This window comes from Buteo buteo, chromosome 6 (assembly GCF_964188355.1).
Source record: "Buteo buteo chromosome 6, bButBut1.hap1.1, whole genome shotgun sequence".
NCBI lineage: Eukaryota > Metazoa > Chordata > Aves > Accipitriformes > Accipitridae > Buteo > Buteo buteo.
In genome coordinates, this window is record NC_134176.1 from 18,344,526 (window position 1) to 18,361,703 (window position 17,178).

The following is a 17,178-nucleotide window of genomic DNA, read 5'->3' on the forward strand; positions in this document are numbered from 1 at the left end:
GCAGCCTGCAGCTCACCATGTAGCCGTGCCACTGTCAGCACTTCTCTGATCACACAGGAGCTGTGATGGGCACCCGTGTGGTATCTCGCCCTGCTCTCAGAGCCCCTCGGAGGAAGCCTGCCAGCAGCAGCCAGGGCACCATCAGCTGCTCTCATGTTTCGGCAGCCACCCTCTGTGCCCAGCCTAGGTAGTCTGCAAAAAGGCATACTAAGACGCCTCGCTGTTTAAAAATAACACCAAGCATGCCCTGTTCACCACTGACGAGTCTGCACGGGTGCTGGTGGTTGCAGAGGTGGACGCTCCTCCACCGCTGCACCCAGGGAGTGGGTGATCATGGGGAGGGGGAAATCCTCCACCTCTGTTGTCACTCACAGAGTACAGGAGGAGGAGGAGGAGGAGGAGGTGTTAGGATGCAGTCAGCAGCAAGTTATTCACTACAGAAGAGGTATCTTTGCTGATTCCCAAAGGCTGATCTTCAGCAGCAGAATAATTCAGGGTGCTGCCCTGAAAAGAGCCCTAGATTGCTCAGCATGACACAGCAAGTCCTGCAGGACAAGCCTCAAAGGACACAGACATAGCAAACCCTTTCCCTGCGCCAAGGCGGGGGAATGGGAGGGAGCACAGGAAACGTGGAGAAACACCAGAGGGACCTTCAGGAGGGAGGAAATGAAGACTTGATTTCCCTCTTTTTTCCTGCCACATTTGTTATTTTGGTCAGTGCTAAAGACATAATTGGAAGCTCCAAAAAGATGCATGGGGAGATGCTGAGTCAGAAGAGAGGGGCCATCCTGCAGCACTACATGTTAGCAATGCCCAGTCGCACCTTATGTCTCAGACCTTATTAGCTGTACAAGACATAAGAATACTGAAATTATGCTGTTGAGAATATTAAAGATCTGGCACACACTCTCCTTTATATTCCTGGTCTGATCAGAGACACAAAGAACTAATTCTATTTATTTTTAGTCCCTGCAGTCTAATGGTAGACTGGTATTAAATGCTGGTTTCTAGCTATGGCGCTGATTCAACAAAGTATTTATACACGTGCTTAGCACTGCAGTCAGTGGAAATACTTGTGCTGAAAGATCTGGTTGTAACAGCTCTACTGGGTAAGGCTATAGACTCATGGATACGGGCTTGTCATTCATTTGATTAATTGGTTTTAAAAGTAAAGAAAATGTAGGAGAACATACACAATATACATTTTTCTGCACCAGTTTTGCTGCTTAGATATCAGAGCTGAAAAGAGGAGGACTCTCACTTTTGATTTGGCCTTATTTCAATTCTTTTTCCTTTTATTTTTAAAGATACAGATCTTAAAGGAGTACATTTCAAATAAGGTCAGACTTAAAACTACTGAAAGAGAGTCCCTTCAAAGGCCTAACCTAACACAGCATGCCTATCCCAAAAGTTAGGTTTTACAAAAATAGCCTTTCAAATCCCAAAACCAACAGTGAGATTTTATTTTTAGTAGGATTTTTTCTTTTGCAACCCTACAGAGACAGCTTCCTTAGAAAATACATGTTCCTCTGCAGTCCCAGTTGCTGATTCAGGGTATTAGTCCACAGAATCTTGTTTTTAATCAATCAATCCATTTTCGACATCATGACCAAGACAGTAAGAATAAGAGAACTGTGCTTAAAAAAGCAAATAGAAATAAGTGAAACACTGTATCTTCACTTGTGATAAAAGCCCAGCTTGTCACACAGGTGAGGAAATTTCTTTCAGATGCAACAGCATATGATTTTAATCAGTATCATCTGAACATATAGAGTAAAACAGTGGAGGACAGCTGTTGGAAGTTAACCTGATTCATCTCTCGGTCACTTTCTTTACAGAAACCAAAAGAAATGCCTAGTAACCATGTGAAAGGAAAACGTGTGTTGGATGGCAACATTCACACTCGGTAATGGGAAAGAAGTAATGAGCCGAAGGAAAAGAAAGGTGAGTTATAATGAAATGTTCCATAACACTGTTAGCAAAAGCTACTCCCCAAATTAGTCACACAAGCATGAATTTGATCTTGCCAATGATGTATGAAACCTAGATCAAAAGGAGGCCAATGCTGATAATGTCTTGCTGTGGCACCAGAAGGTGACATGCATTGCAATAGCTCCAGTGATGCTGAACTTCGTTACCCATTAATTATATAAGGCGAAAAGAGCCAGCAAAGCACTGATGCTCAGGAATCCCACTGCCTGGAGGGAAACGAGGGACACCAACAAAGACAAGGAAGTAACACAAAGCAGCTTGGACCTGGTGAGCACCAGGCTGGCACGGTGTTCCCCATGGGGGAACCCAGCCTTGACGCAGGCAGAGGCACCCAGCCCTTTTCTCCCTCTGACAGCCATGTCGTCTGGATGGAGCCCTGCTCACAGCAGCAGTGCGGGTTTGGCAACAAGAACGACAGACTCGTGAAGAAAAGTAACAGAACTGACCTTCCAATGCATGTGGCTGCATTTAGGGCCCATTGCCTAAGTTTTGGAGAATGGATGAAAAACAGAAAATCATTCCAAACTTAGACATACAAGATAAAAAGCAAAGAGTCTGAAAATATTTGTCTTAATGGAAACATCTCATGATTTGAGTGTGTGGGCTCTTTCAGTGCAGATGATTAAGGGCAGTGGATGAGGCTTTCTGGCAGAACAGGAACCCAGCATTTTAGGGGCCCTCAGGGATAAGACCCCTGCTGTGGGGTATCCTCCCCTCAAAAGCCAGCCCAGAAGAAACTAAGCAGGCTATTGTACCTGTACGGAGGGAGGAAAGGACAGCTCAGCAGAAGGGGACGCTTTGATAAAAAGGCAAGAAGACTCATTAATGGGATCATATTAAAACAGGGGAATGTTAGGCTAGATGCTTCCTGGCAGGGAGTTATAACAGATGATGGGTAAGTTCCTGAGAGAAGGGGAAGAGGACTGCATTGCCCAAACCTCTTAAAATGCCATGTTTAGAGCAGTAGCAAACACTTCATTGAGTCAAATCCTGTACTGGCTAAGAAATGGGAGTGAATGACCTAACGGACCTTTTCCAGCTGTAATGCTGTGACCCATGACACACCAGTTGACGCAGTTATGGCACTGATGCTTGACTTCTTTCCTGGGCACAGCTGTCACAAAGATCCAGATGCTGGGCTGTGGGACTGCTTAATCCAGCAATTTAATCTGACTCCACAGTAGCTCTGTAGCTGCAGAGAGAAGGGAGCCCAAGCAGCTCCCTGGGTTCTTGCTGTGCTGCCAGCTGAAGGGATTTGCGGGGCCACCGTGGTGAGCAGCTGGCCTTTGCTATTTTGCTCACTCAGAATTCACGCATCAGATGATTTCTAAGCTCACAGTTTTCAGAAATAACATGCAACTCTCTCCTCCTTCTCCCACAGTCCTGCATAACCCTTTGACTGATCCAGGCAGGTGGTCATTTTTGTTAAGTGTGATGCAAAGCGCAAAAGCCGGCCCTAGAGCTACCTGCCTTTCATTTCTTTTATTGAGTTCTTACTGCAAGGTACTTTTAAATCCTGCAGCCGCTCTGCTAAATTGAACTCACCTGGGATGCAGGGAGCTGTGTGCTGCATACTGACTGGCAACGCAGGCTAATTAACTGCACAGTGATTACATTCACACACCTGCCTCCATTTGGCAGAAGGTATCAGGTTGCTTGTTGGAAGTAATAATAAGGACAATGGTGATTTGAATTATTGCAGAGTGACTGTACACTGAAGTAATGACACCACCATGACTCATTGCTTTAGAAATGAAGAGTCACACTTGGCAGCTGAATATTCCCAGAAATCATCAGAACTGCAAGGGGATGTAATCCACTGAATTTCATGCAGGTGCAGGCCTGGGCATACCTTTGCAAGGGACTTCAGAAATAATGCCACAAACTTGCTGACACTAAGGGCTTCCTGGCTGTACTGTATAGGCCTGGTTACTCTGAGTTTCCCCAAGGCAGCTGAGACACAGAAATTGTGTGCAACAGCAGCAGGGACTGTCAGATGAATTCTTCACTCCTGCACATCTGTAGCTTCTGCCTGTCACCAGACCAGATCTGAGAAGATGCATCAGGTGTTATTAAATCTGAGTCTTAAATCGGAAAGCAAATGCTCTGTAGTGCACTGATAAGTAAAGACTGAGGGCCTTAGCATTGTTTAAATAGATGAGCTGTAAGAATTAGGAGCTAGTTTTTTATTATTATGTTTTATTGCTTTTATTTCTCCCCCTGAGTATTAGAAGACATCAAGAGAGAGCAAGAGCAAGGCTTTGTTGTGCTGTCCTCAAGGAAAGAGGTACTCTGGTATGTTTATATTTGTAGCAGAGCAGGCACCACAGGTCTTAAAATGTGTGCCAGCTGGCTTGCTACTGAGGGAGGAAGATGGACAAGTGGCCATAAACTCCATGTGCCAGGTGAAGAGCAACTTTTTGCACCAAAGCCACCTGGTACCTGAAGGGATACCATTCAGGACAAGCCAGCTTGTGTTTGAAGCTCACATGTGGAAACCCTTCAAGGACAGCAACACAGTTTACAAGGAGCACATGAAGCAGGAGGAAAAGATAGATGCTCCTGAAGCTGACACACCAGTCCTGGTGGAAGTAGATGGGCGATGCTGGTAACTTCTGTGGTTAAAAGAGAGAGTTGGGAGCATGGGGCCTCATGGAGATAGGTCAGATGACACTGCTAAGATTAAAAGACTGTCAGAAAACTCACAGCCCTGTTTTACATTCAGTGTTACAAGCAATCCAGTTGGACTTGGCTGCAGGGCTCTGTGCCACTGGTGATAGAGGCAGATCTCTGTATCCCTTTTTTTTCATAGCCGCCTTCCTGCTGAAAAGAGCATGAAGTTCTGAACCCAGCACACTGAAGAAGGAATGATCAGAATTACATGAATAGCAGCAAAGGAAGTGCAACAAGGTTTCATCAGTTAAGACCATTGCTACATGCACAGCTATGTATGCTTTCCTTGGTTTGATATCACATCTGATTAGGTGGACACATTAAAAATCTTTGTTCAGACACATGTGAATTCACGTGCTGTTACTTTCAGTTCACTGGGAGTGAAGTTATGCAGTGCCCCAGCTAGAGGACATCAAGCTTCATTTTGTTTCCTTCTTAGATGTGGTCATTTTTCAATGCCTTCTCATTACTCTCATAAGCTAGCCCATCTTTGCTCACTTGATCAACTCAGATCAAACTAATCCAAGATGGAGAAGAAGGATTCATTTACTTTCTGGACCTGGCTTGAGTCACCTTGCTGGATTTTCATTTCTTTCTTCCAACAGGTGGTGGAACTGAGGCACTGCACCCAACTTAGCTACAGGGAGAGAGCTCTGTCATCTGTAAACTTCTTGAATCATTTCATCATAAAACAGAGTATTAGGAAGATGAGAAGGCAGCAAAGTGACACATGGAAAAACCCACAGCACAACAGCTAACTTTGTGCACCAAATGTTAAGACTGCCCCCCAGAAAATTCAGGCTTTAATAAATGTTTTTTCATAATAGAGCCAAGAGATCTGACAAAAATCAAACCAACAGGAAAAAAACACAATGAAAAACCCAAAAAGCAGAAAGAGAAGAAAGTTCTTGAGGTCTTCAGAGATCACACCCAACTGATTGCCACCCTTTAGTCAGAAATAAAAACCAAATTTCTTGTTGTCTGACAGGCGAAAAGAAAGGGAAAAGATGTAAGGTGTTAAGCCATGGGAGCCTCCTGCATTGTAAGGTTCTCAGATGTAGAGAAAAATTGGATAATGGAAGTGACATGATCGGCTCAGTGTGTCCCATGAGGCAGGCTTGCCTGTTCAGTAGTCCTTCCTACCTCGCAGAATGCTTGTGTTACTGGTCCACCTTGGTGACAAATGCATAGCTCAGGAAGTTGTGCTTCTCAAACTGTGGTCTGCGGACAACCTGTGGTTGGCAGAGAACTTCCTCTTGCTCACTGCTCTCCTTGTTTCCACTCTACTTTTATGTCCACCCTACATCTGTTTGGTCTTTGATCTACAGTTGATACTCGGTCTTTCCACTCAGCCTGGAAAGCACCATGCTTAATAGCCAAGGCAGCAGCTGTTCCAGTTGCCAAAAGGTAAGGCAAACCAAGGGTCTCCCAAATACCCTGACACCTCACAGCTCAGCAAACCTCTCTGTTCCTCACATACTCCACTTTCTGTTACAGGGACCCACAATTTCAACAGTGCAGTTTTGCACCCTTTAATTGAAGGCTCACTTCTGTGAGCTTTTCTGTACCTGCCAGGGATTTCCAAACTGCCCGCCTCTGTGAAGGCTAGCAGGGGCTTGCGCACACAGACTGCGGGCATCCACATCTCCCCAGCTGGACCCTGACTGCCTCTGTTCGCATATGTTTGCCACAGTGGAGCAAGTCATCACCCTGTGTGGGAGCTCCACTAATGGGCACAGAGGGATCAGTTGTGGGACAGTTCATCTGCCCTTAAATCACTTACCAGCTTACCAAGCCCTCACCTCCCTGGTCACAGAAACCAAGGGAGGAAATCACAAAGATGAGCAAGTGCTATTATACTCCTTGGGGGGAAGGGTGTAATGGCCACTTGTGCAGATGGAAGAATGCTAATTCACGTATCGATCTATTAAGTGGCCACAGTTTTCTGCTCACATATGACACCAGATTGCTGTCTTACACAGTATAGGGCTCCATTTGAAGGTCTGATAGACCAGCATCACACTGAAGTAACGGTGTGGACTTGTACTGCTGCCTGCAGAGCACAGCAAGGATAGCTGAACTAGCTTTAAGGATGTTAGCTGAGCCACAGGAGTAAGCTCTATGCAAAAACTCGGAGCTTGCTGGCAGAATAACTTAGCTTGTGCTAAGTTGTGGTGCCCTGGCTGCTGCTGTTACCAGGTTTAAAGCCAACGAATTTATTTTTCCTCATTACTGCCATCACGCAGTCAAAGGGCCTGACCTCAGCTTATCCGGATTTTGAACTGAGCAGAATCTTGCCTCCATTCAAAGGTTAGGAGTCAGGTCAGCTCTGACGAAGCCTTGCTGGATGGGAACTACTGATGTTGGGAGGGACATGTAACCACTGTCACTCATCAGAGCGCAAGCCCGGTGATTAAGGCTAATGATCGTTCTCTAACAGCATAAGCAGCAGGGCCAAGTCACTAAGGAGTGGAGAAGGAGGGGGTGCTTGCAGTGCTTCCCGTAAACCACCCAACCACAGCAGCTGTGTTACCTGCTTGGGTTTCTGCTCTAGTCACTCAGAGAGAGCTCCCATTGCAGGGATGCCCATCTCCGATGTTAGGGGCCAGCTCTCAGCTCCTCTAGAAGAGCTGCTCTTCCTCCTGAATTAGTCAAGCTTAGTTGTAAGTGCCTACAGTGAAGCAGTGGCAATACCCCTGTCAAAGCCTCTTGTCTGAGCCTGTCAACAATCTTTCAGCACAGGAGTGCTCTCAAGGAGCAGGGAGGTGCAACTAAACGTTTATTGAGTTCCTAGCTTCACTATGTTTCCTAGGTTCATTAGGTCTGTCCCCCCATTTACATACACAAAGGTATGTATATTATAAAGAATTGCATATGCATAAAAACCCCAAACAAAATACAAGGTAATTCACATTACTGCTAGTACTCAGGTCAGCTCTGCTTACAAACAAGCCTTCTCACACTCACAGCCATGACACAGGCAGAAATAAGATAAAGAACAAACATTGAAAATTCCCTGAAGGAAGAGGCCTTCTTTCAAAGCCCTTTTTTTTCTCCAGTCTAGCTGTTTCCTGCATTCAGTAACGCAGAAGTTAATGCAGATGGTGTATGCTGCCTATGGCCCCACAGTGGACTTGGGCTACTGTATCCTGCTGGTGTAACATGACTTGGCTTGTATTCACCTCACAAATTATACTGCTATCTTTGTGTAACCTTGCACATATATATTTTGCATTCAGCAATTTGTCTCAAAATATCTTATCAACCATCCTTCTCTTTTTACTCAGTCAAAACTTAACTTTTGCAAGTCAAAACCACTTTGCAAGTTTTATTAGCCTACTCCCTTACTAACAACAGACAGTTGCTGCGTTAAAGGTAAGCCCTTCTCCCCCATATTCATAATGAGAGCTTTTCAGGTCATTTGTCCTTTGCCTATTTCAAACCCTAATTATTCTCTTAGGAATTTCAGCATATCAGCAAAACTAAAGAATTTTGTGTGCAGGCAAGAAAGGATAATTTATAATTCTGCAAGGCCCTTTCATGGCAAAGAAGAGAGCTTCTGAAACACACGCCTAGCCAGAAGTCATCTCTGGCAAGGTCAGAGAAGCCAAAGAAAGCAGATTTTTCCTTAACAAAAAGCTGCAAAAGTGTTTGCTGGATAATTCTACCGTAACTTCTCTGGAAAGGCTTGTGAGGTGCAGGAACCAGAAGCAAATGTTTGGAAGAAGAGAAACAATTTCCTAAGCTATAAAAACATCAGAAAACAGATGGGTTCGTTCTGTGCCTTTGAAAAACACCTGAAGCATTAGAAGCCCAGAGCATCCCTGTTTTGACTGGAGAGCCAGAACTATTGACAGAGGTTTTGCCCTTTCCCAGCTCATCTGGCCAGGAAGGAAGACAGGAATGAAAGCCTCAGGAATGCTTTTCTCTATTGTACTCACTTAATAAAGAGAGGAAAGGGAAACAGAAAATAAAGGGGAGGGAGAAATTCCCAAATTTAAACTTCATTAAGAATATACTGCAGTTTTGCTTAAATAAAACCATTCTGTTTCAAACCCTATATATTATAAAATATTTGAATCGGCATGTCATGTCAGAGCCAAAACCCTGAGCAAAATATTAAGAGAAAATTCAGACTAGTTATAAAAAGCAATGTCTTTCCTCACCCTGTGAGTGAATTTAGTGTAGACATACGAGACACACAAGATACGAGGTGCTAACCACACAGACTTGCATAAAGCTGAGCAGTCTTCCCCTCTTCAAAAAAATACCTGCAAACGCTTATCTCAGTCATGATTTGCAACTAGAAATGGCCATTTTGCCAACGGAAATAAATCCATTGAACTTTCATGCTGCGGTATCTCAAGGAGCAGAGCACGGGCCTTCAGAGGTCCCCCCTCTCATGAAGGCAACATGCAAAGGGTCTTCAAACCAGTCACTCAGTCTCTGGTCTGCAGACTTGTGTGCAGACACACAAATATTCATATTTTGGGTAAGATTTCCTTCCAATGTCAGTGTGAACGCATTTCAATACATGGTGCTGTTAGTAAAAAAAAAATAATCTAAATCTAAACCTACTCTTTGTCTGCCATCCTTAAGCCTCACTCCAGCAACTTCATAATCCCCATATTTAATTTTGATTAGGCATTGGAGAAATTTGTTTATTTCTTGCTTTATGACCTGATAGGATCCCTGCCTGCATTCACAGTGAGGCAAGGTTAGAGATCTGCATTCCTGGGGGAAGGAGAGGAAGAAGAAAAAAGGCTTGTTGGGATATTTTAGGGATATGGAAAGGTGGTGAAAGGGCATGGTCCCCTGCCACAAGGATGAGGGAGGTGTTCTAGTTTGCTGGGCTAAGTTGAGCAACCTGCCCCGTGGGTGGGCATGGCCCTCATTTTCCTGTGCTGGTGGGACAGCCTGGGGCCAAAGAACTCGTTAGTGGAGCAGTGTCAGAAACTGCTGAAATGTCCCTGCGGTGGCTGGGAGCTCAGCATGTGACTACAAAAACTGCCAGGCAGCAAGGCAAGTCTGTCAGCTCCTGCAGAGCCAGCTAAACCATTGCTGGGACCTCAAGCTCGTTCATTTAACAGCGTTTATGGTCACTTGGTCACCAGGGCTACGATGTAAGTAAATCACAGGCCAAAGGCTCTGGGTTCACAGCAGTTTAAGACAATCCATAACATGGCTGCCTTGGTCATGTCCTCCCCAAAACACCAGTGCTGTACCCACCCCCACCTCCAGGATGCCACTGCTTGTCTGACCTTGGGGCTATCTGAATCAGGGGGTGGGAGGGTGGAAGAAGGTTTGTGCTGGACATAGCTCTCTGGCCTGGCTCCCTGCTCAGTTTGGTAAGGCATGAACAAATATTTGACTTGGATTCAGCCCACTGGCACCAGTCACCCTGAATTACTCCCTGGAGCTGCTTCTTCTCCAGTAAGACCAGAGATCCTCATGGGTACACAGGTTCCTAAATGGGACACAACAATTAAACACCTAAAATTAGGCAGGGTGAATCCAGGCTAGATCTAGATAGCAAAGGGAGATGCCAGAATGCCAGTCCGAGGGACTAACCCCTACCATCCATCCCTATCACAGGCTGGTCTTCACAGTGCCTCTCAGGCAATCTCTACCACAGTTTCCCAGCCCAAGAGGACCCATCCCTACTGGGAGGGTAACAGTCACTTTCCCTTCTGGCTGGAAAGGTCACCAATGAGATCCAGTCTAAAACTAACTAACTTCTAATCCTTAGAAAGGATTAGAACGGAAATTCAGTACAGAATTACACCAAAATGTCCCGTGTTACATATTTGTCCTCTGGACAGAAAGGAAAGTCATCCAAAGTGAAGCTCTTTCCCATCTGCTGATTCAGCAGGAGAAGATCTGAGCTTTGCCTGGTTTCTGGTTTTTTGTGGGGTATCAGGAGTGACAAATTCCTTGGAGAGAACTCATGGGGAAAAAAAAGGAGAGAGAGAAGAGAGAGAAAAATTCTTGGCAGGCAAGATGAAAGTCTGGGCCAGGTCCCAGGCTGTCGTTTAGCCAAATATGTGGGAGAACCTTCTTTTGCCTAGAAGTCTGCTAGCAATTTGCAGAACAGTGTTGCAGGTAGCCAGCAGAGCTGTCAGTCTACAGACTCAGCTATTTTTTTGGTCTCTCTTTGTTTCCTTGGTGAATTTTCCCCAAGCAGCACAAAATGTAATCCAGTACACAAGAGGCTGCAGCTGCTCCCAGTTCTGCCCAACAGCTGCTTTTACAAAACAGAGGCTTCAAAAGACTGGCTTTCTCCAGAGGGCCACTGGAGGGGTGCACCTGAGCTGTGTGGATTCCCTAGATTTGGCAAGGTTTTCCCAGCATCCAAAAGGCTGTATGTATTCAGTTGGTTTCAACAAAGCACTTGAAATTCCCCAACAATTCATTAGCCTTGCAAAAGCAAATAGAAAGTACTAATTAACATGGTCAGGAGATAATTTCAAGCAGTAAGACAGGTCTTTCAACCCCACCAGGAACAGTGTTGATCCACAGACCCCAACAAGTCACACAGAGCAAATACCAGCAGCCCCAGCCCTTGCAGCACCATTATCTAAGCCAGAAATGCAGCCCTGCCTCAGAGAACAACTCCCAGGGTGTGGTTTCACGTTCATCCTAATCCAGGGCAATGGCAGGATACTGCTGAAAGGGCAGTCCCCTGACCCCACTTGCACACACTCCCAACACTTCACTTTCGCTGCTTCTCTTGCTTCAGCTGTAGAGGCTATGTGAACACTGAGGACGCTGGTTCAGCTCCCTAATCCAGCAGGGAACTCATCCACCAAAAAGAAAAGGCTTTCTGAGAACTAGATTCTGTTCCTGGCATCACCCCAAACCTAAAGCATGGTCTGGGGCAAGGCCAGGGTTTAACTACTTAACAAGGATCCAGGGGATTGGGCTACAAAGTAAGTAACTATAATCAAATCAGCTCCACGAGCTCGTGCCTCAGTTTCCTTTACTACAGTGGCAGAAGTAGGTAACTGCCTTCAGCTGGTTGTTGGGAGGCTTAATATTTATGAAACACCCAGAGATCCTCTCATACATACAAGGGCTTTATATTAATCATACAATGTTATTATGATTAGTGAAAACACCTTCTCCCTTTTAAAGGTACCAATAACGTAGAAAACAGAAATACTTTACTCAGATACAAATATATTCCCCGCTTAGCAGAAAGATGATGGAAAGTCTGGGAAAGGCACACTGAGATATGCATGTATATATTCATCTATGTGAAAAGAGCTGCATTCCATAGTACTCCCTGGCTTGCATGCATCTAATAGAATCTCTATTTAGGAAAACGTGACTAGCATAGCCAGCTATGCAATGCTCACATCTGCTAATCCTTTGCTGCTCAAGCAATCATCTTCACTTGCAAAAAGATTTATACTATTTTGGGTACAGGCGAAGAGGAGCTAAGTGCTCCAAACCTCTCACAGCTGGTATCTTGAGGGAAGGATTGCCTTAATATTCTCACTCCAGCAGGGTACACTGATGCAGGGATGTAATTTCTGGAGGTGGGTAGAATTACTTTAGATAGCTCAGAGAGGTACAACAGAGGAAAGGCTTCAGCTACAATATTTACCATACTGGGTGATACCTGTAGCTTTATTATATTTGCACAGCTTAAATACCACTGCTTGCTTGACCACAGCTGCTTTGCAGTGCTGTTTTATCGTGTACTTTCACACACATACACGTACCCCCACAAACTTCACAGTTAAAAACACCAGCTGAAAGCTTGCCTTGCCTCTCTGAGAAGCAAGCACCTGACAACCTGGGATGGATTCTGAACTCAGCCCCTCTCTAACTCTGGAGAGTTAGTCCGGACTGACACCAGCATGTAGCTCCAACTCAGCCATGTGCATATTTGTGTTTTAGGGATTCCCTCTGTCAGGGGGGAGAGTGGGGTTGGCACATGTGTTCCTACATTGTAAGAGCAGATCATGGATGCCAAACAGAGTGGTGGAGGGAGAGTGGGGTGCCAAGGGTCTTTGCAGAAAATGCAGTGTACACACAAGTAACTTTGTGTAACAGCCCCAGGCCCCTCCACAGCAGATGGGGTGCAACCATTGAACAAGGACAACACTTCTCTACCCTGCATACCACAGGCAGCCCTCTCTGGCAAGGAAGTATAGAAATGGTTTGACAGCCAGGTTTTAACCCCTGCAGATGCCGTGCACCATTTTTGGTGGATAATTCCTGTGGATGCTTGCCTGCCTGTTCAGCTGTCTTCTCACTGCTGCTTCTTTTTGTGCAGCTAGATCAATGCCAGAGCCTGGGTGTGCCCAGCACCCTTACATCTCCCACTTCGGAGTATAGATGTGTCCTGCCCCTGTACTCATGAATTTCAGAGTTCTCCACTGCTGGCGGGCCCTCCTAGAAAAGCTGCTCACCCTCATTCAAGTGGTGTGCATGCAGGACTGGACTCAGTAATATATACCTCCTCAAGTACTTTGCTCTTCAAATTCATGGGCAGCCCCTGTTGATTTCACCCCACAAATGCCATACTATGTCCCCTGCAGCCCATGACTAGTAATTCTAGTAAGCTGACCTAGCTTTGAACAAGTCCTACAGCTCTGATAACATAGTCAGTAACCCAGGCCATGCTCACTGGGGCTGTAAGGGCATTGCGTCCTCTCATTCAGCAAATTCTGGAGAAGAAAGCACCTTCATTAGATCTCTTATGTACCACCTGTGCCCAAATTTTAAGAAAGACATTTTCTTAGACAGGCAGACAAGCTGGAATGATATTAGAATATTGAAGCTGGAAGGTTTTTAGCATTATAAAATACCTAACAAGCACTCCAGACCCCTCCAGCTCAGACATAACGATCAAACAAATATTCACAGTGGCAAAAAAATCACTTACCTGTCCACATACAACCCCCCTAAAAGTTTGCAGAAATGTAACTGGGGAAATAAGAACTAGCAGAATTTTGATCTCTTAGTCCTCAAATTAAACATCCCATAGGAGCAAATTATTTCTCCTAAAATAGACTAATTAGTTGACCAGCAGAATTTCTGCTACACATCTCACCACCCTGAGAGACTGATGTTCGTATCTCCTCTGAAGAGAACAGTGATTTTCAAGCTCTTCTCCTCTAAACATCAATATCATCTTGCCTTTGCCACTGTAAAAACTTTTAACAAATTTCAGTTAATCAATTCTTATGTTGCTCCAGTGACTCTAGTGCTGCTACTCAATTATTCATATCTGTGACAACTGTGGTACAGGGAGAGTAAAATCAACAAGCACAAGGTCTTGGCTTTCCAGTTCATTTTTGAAAATAAGCACCATTTACTTAGGGGTCTACTTATTTACTTATCTGTATTGCAATAGCATCCCCAATCCTCCCCAAGGATAAGGGCATGTTCATTGCTGGAGAGGGCCCTTACCTCAAACTGGTTCAGAAATCCAATGTGCAGCTGTGGCAAATGGATGTGGCTGCAGCATCCTTGAGGAGAAATCCATGCACAACCTCACTGCCTGGGGGGCCAGCTCCGGTACGAACTGCCAGCCAGTCAAAACACCATGGATGAAGAAGTTGGATGAGGAGACAGGTGGATTTCGTACGTGGTTACCAGAAAAGTTACTCTGTAGGAACCAGAGCCAGCTGTGAGAGGTCACAGGAGCTCCTTGGAGTGTGCATGTAGTGGGGTGGGTGGACAGAAGTTGAATTAAAGACAACTGAGTGATTTAGTCTAGCTCCTACCTGGCTCTAGATGAGGATTTACTCTGGAGATTCCACTTTAGTTACTCACGGTGAAATACCTGCCCAACACCACAGAAAAAATTAATCTCAAAATTAGGATTAGGAAATAATCTAGGACACAGGCTGAATTGCAGACCATTGCTTAGACCAGTGCCTACTCTGAGATCCAAGAATTGCTACTTAATTGACTTTTTAGTATGACTTTGTGTTAACTGCTTCCACAGGTTCTTGAAGGCCTTCTTAAAGCTACTTTTCTGCAGTGAAACATAGTCTTCTTCCATTCTTGTTTTCTCAGTTTTGATCCATAACTATTCAGAAAGATAAATCTGAAGTCTTTGGTAGTATGAATACTTCAAACCTACAGAATATTATGCCTGTTTTTTTTTTTTTTTTTAAATGACCAAACATCTCAGGTTTGTAACTACTCCTGCTTTAATTCCTCCTATGTCTCTTCCATATAAGGCCCCAGATCAGCACAGTGATCTATGATCTAGTTGCTGCTCTGAACACCAGGGCTGCCCAGACCAGGTCCATCCTGGCACATCCCACCTCCTTTGACTGTAGGACCACCCTGTACTGATGATAATATGGCAAGAGGGATTATAACCCCTCCTTGGTCTTCTAAAGAACATGTGCTAAATGTGCTTCCCTCTGGTTCTTTCTAATTCTAAATCTCATAATGACTTCTTAAATACCCACATTCATCATCATTCATTTGTAATTCCTCACAAAGGGTAACCTAAACAATCACAAACATACGTACACCCTTCCCTACACAGGGGGAATATCTTTGTGATACTGTTGGGAAAGTGGGGTAAGTCTTTTGGGACATCACAGGGCTTCTGATGACCATACCTACCCTCTACTCACAGATCCATCTGCACTAGAATTTGGTCAGTCATTCCAAACAGCTGCCTTTTCTTTCTAATTACCTTTCCAAAGAACTATTTCTTTCTATTCCCAAAAGCAAAAACCCTCCTCCCTTCCAAAACTATAATGGCTAAAGGTCTGTGATGGACAATATTTTGTCCTAGTTTCAGTAAGACACTTCAGTTTCTGTGCTCTTTAGCAATCAAAGCAGGCAAGCATTTAAAACTCTGGGAAGTGAATCTTGCTGCAGCTTCTTTTTCTAATGGATTGGGTTTAGGTATTGGCTTTTACATCTATTTTTCAGGTCATTTTAGAGATCCTTCTGAGTCTCACAAGCCTATATTGTTGATCTCAGAGAAGCTGCCTATATATACTGATGGATGAGTTAAAATACAGTCCTACTATCATTTGGAAAAACGCTATAAAATAGATAACCTCTATGATATCTGGACTATGTACACATGGTTTGATAAGGGATGGAGGCAGTCCAAATTTGTGCCAGGCAACCCTCATAGCTACTCTCCAGGACACACTGTTCTACACGTATACCTGTACACACAGAGCAAGAAAGATGCATGCATACATGTGTGTACATTTTTCAGCCTATGCTGCCTCTAGGTTTGAAAGTCAACAATACAAACCAGCACATAGCCATTTAGGACAAGAAGTGAAAAAACTGTATTTAGCTGAACCTGTAATAGAAAGGAGATGAGCAGAATATTGCTTATGTTTGTGTCCCCGTTGCTGTGAACATTGGTATGAGACTGTCTGTAATGATGATGAGTTCTCTACTCAAGGGCAATATTCCCAGTGTGGTCTACCCTCTGGCAAACAAAGGGACTGTTGCCTTCTGTGCTACCACCAGTATCACTGCACAATGTGCTCAAAGCGTCTGTTATGTTTGGTGAGTACTCACTGAGAAGTGCTAGAAAGACCACATGACAAGTCAGTGTGGTTGTAAACATGCTTTTCTGTTAAATGAATTTCAGGACATTATATGTCTCCTCTCTGGATGCATCAAATTCAGGTATCTTTGGAGAACACCTCCTTCTTTTTATCTTTACAGTAATATCCTGATCTTGGTGCATCCTGAGCACAGACATTTCCTTCCTGAGAAGCACCATCTCCCGGGACTGGAAAGTGTACCCCTTATCAGAGCTTGACAGACAGCAGAAAGATTTGATGACACTAATTTGTTTCCAGTTGCCTGAACTGTCCCTTCCCCACTTAAACACAGCATCTCACATGTTCTAGGTTGAGGTCTTCTTTGAGCAGTAGTTTGCATTGGGTCCAAGACCTCCTGAGGCCAACAGGACTTTTTCCACTGATTCAAATAAGCTTAGATTAAGTCCTTTACAAAGGACAGCTCTTGAGGAGTTTTTAAAAATCGTTTTCTTGGTTCAAACCTGTAAATGCTGGTATTAGCTTTATTTACCCCATTGCAGAGACAGATAGGTAGCCTGGGCAGAAAAGTCATTTGATAAGAAAGCTTTTGTGGCCAACAAGTATCTAAAACCTCCCATTCCAGCAGAAGTCATGGGTTTGATAGGGTGCTTACCAAAGCGGTTCTCTGGTCTGCTCTACACAGATCAGACTAGACAATCAAACCAGTCCCTTTTGAAGTTAAAATCTGTGAACCTATTAGAGTTGTTCAGTTTCCAGATTCCTACAGTGCTTGACCTCCTTATGTCTACATTCATTGCATGAAATCTGTCAACTGTGATCGTGGGTTTTGTACCAAAAAGACATTTCACTGAAAAGATGCACAATCATTACTTCATTAGGCAGCCTAGTGCCCCAGAAATGAGAACCACTGTAACCCATCCCAGCTACCTGAACTAGCCATTATTATCCCAAAGGACTATTTAATATTTGCATATTATGTCTCTGTCACAGCTCCTGT

General features: G+C 44.4%; 1 protein-coding gene across 1 annotated transcript in view; it reads right to left on the reverse strand.

The window, feature by feature from the left end:
• Window positions 1-17,178, reverse strand: part of RIN3 (Ras and Rab interactor 3) — a 70,069-nt gene that overhangs the window by 50,243 nt on the left and 2,648 nt on the right. The window lies entirely within an intron of this gene.